Source organism: Arachis ipaensis, chromosome B10 (assembly GCF_059453495.1).
Source record: "Arachis ipaensis isolate K30076 ecotype BB chromosome B10, ASM5945349v1, whole genome shotgun sequence".
NCBI lineage: Eukaryota > Viridiplantae > Streptophyta > Magnoliopsida > Fabales > Fabaceae > Arachis > Arachis ipaensis.
Genome location: NC_142435.1, coordinates 87,365,941 through 87,368,211, shown reverse-complemented (window position 1 = coordinate 87,368,211; position 2,271 = coordinate 87,365,941). Strand labels below are relative to the sequence as shown.

At 44.0% G+C, this 2,271-nt stretch overlaps 1 non-coding gene across 1 annotated transcript; it reads left to right on the top strand.

Moving 5' to 3' along the window:
• Positions 1-1,917: 1,917 nt before the first annotated feature.
• On the top strand, positions 1,918-2,024 carry LOC148580756 (small nucleolar RNA R71). The gene has a single exon (XR_015896040.1). It is a non-coding gene; the product is annotated as a small nucleolar RNA R71 (small nucleolar RNA).
• The last annotated feature ends 247 nt before the right edge of the window (positions 2,025-2,271 follow it).

Here is a 2,271-nt window from a genome sequence, read left to right as displayed (position 1 = left end):
TCCTCTTGATCTTTGCTGAGGCATGAGCTTATGATCACTGGGTAATTTTCATTTTCTCCTAAGTATGCATATTTGAGAGTGGGTGGCAGTGCTTTGAGTTCAAGTTTAGGTGCTTCTGACTTTTCGTTTTCTTCCTTTGGTGCACCTAGTATGCCAATTTCTGTTGTTGCAACCTCTTCACTTGATGTACACTCTTTCTCTATTATTCTTTCGGGCTCTTCAGACTCTTCTTCTTCAAAACTCTCCTGTACTTCCTCTTCAAGTGAGTCTAACCTCATACATTCCCCTAGTTGTTCTTGTGGGTAACTCATGGCCTTGAACACATTGATTGTCATCTTTTCATTGTGTAATCTCAGGGTGAGATCCCCTTTTTGAACATCAATGACAGCTCCAGCAGTCGCCAAGAACGGCCTTCCCAGGATAATGGAGGTCTTGGCTTCCTCCTGCATGTCCAGCACTACGAAGTCTGCCGGGAATATGAAGTCTCCCACTTTCACTAGCAAATCCTCTACTACGCCATGAGGGAACTTGAACGATCTGTCTGCCAACTGTAAGGCCATTTTTGTTGGTTTAGCCTCCTCTATCTTCATCTTCCTCATCATAGCTACTGACGTCAAATTGATGCTGGCTCCTAAGTCACAAAGAGCTTTCTCCACTGTGATTTCTCCTATAATACAAGGGATCTGAAAACTCCCAGGATCCTTCAATTTCTGGGGCAGTTTATGCTGAATGATAGTACTACATTCTTCGGTTAGTATCACCGTCTCGTTGTTCTTCCAGCTTCTCTTCTTAGTCATGAGCTCCTTCAAGAACTTGGCGTAGAGTGGCATTTGTTCTATTGCTTCATCAAAGGGTATGTTGATTTGCAGTTTCTTGAAGATTTCCAAAAATCTCGAAAACTGATTGTCATCTCCCTTCTTCTTTAATTGCTGAGGGTATGGGACTCTTGGGACGTCTGGCTTCAGCACTCCTTCCCCTTTTTGTGAACTCAAAGTGGGAACTCGAGCTTCGTCCTGCTCTTCTTCCTCTTTATTTGAGTCCTCTTCTTGTGGTTTCTGGGGAATTGCCTTCAGTTCCTTCCCACTCCGAAGGGTGATAGCCTGACACTCCTCCCTTTTGGTTGAGTTAGTATTACTGCGAAGGTTGTGGCTGGGGATTTGCTTGAATAAGTAGCCAATTTGTATCTCAAGTTTCTTGATGGCAGCATCCTGGTTCTGCATATTAGACATCACTTCTTCTCAGAACGCTTTACTGTCTTGAATCTCTTTGCCTATGCCTTCAAGTAGATTCTCAATCCTTGAGAGTCTGTCATCAAATGATGATAGATTGGGATTAGAGGTGGGAGGATGAGGTGGGTTATTTTGGCCTTGGTAAAGGTTTTGAGAGGGTTGGTTATGTGGGTGCTGATATGGTCTAGATGTGAAATGTTGGTGGGCTGCATTGTTATTGGGATTTGAACGTCTTTGATCTAGGCCTTGGTCTTGTTGATTTCCCCACCCAAAGTGGTTATAGGTCTTAGAGTATGGATCATGGTTTTGCCTAAGTGAATTCCCAATGTAGTTGGCTTGCTCCTGACTACCCTCTGCTTCTTCATTCACTCCTTCTTGGGTTGTTGATGAAGTAGTGATTGCTGCTACTTGGTTCCTCTCTATCTTCTTGGTGAGGTTAGCCAGCTGCTGGGTAATGAACTTGTTTTGGGCCAGCAGAGCCTCTACATTGTTTAGCTCCATTACTCCTCTAGTGTTGCCTCTTTCAGAAGCATAGAAATAATCATTCTCTGCTACTGTTTCAATGACATCTATGGCTTCCTCAATGGTCTTCTTCTTGTTCAAAGATCCTCCGGATGAATGGTCTACTGCCTTCTTTGATTCATATGACAGGCCTTCATAGAAAATGTGCAGCTGCACCCATTCGTTGAACATATCTGGTGGGCACCTCCTTGTTAGGTCTTTAAACCTCTCCCATGCTTCATACAGAGTCTCACCATCTTGTTGCCTGAAAGTTTGGACCTCAGCTCTCAGCCTATTGATTCGTTGAGGAGGGTAAAATCTTGCTAAGAATTTGTTCACCACATCTTCCCAGGTTGTCAAGCTCTCCTTCGGGAAAGACTCCAGCCACTTGGCTGCCTTATCCTTGAGTGAGAATGGAAATAAGAGCAGTCTATAGGCGTCAGGATGAATACCATTAGACTTCACTGTGTCGCATATTCTCAGGAAGGTGGTTAGATGTTGATTGGGGTCTTCTTGGACACTTCCTCCGAACGAACAGTTG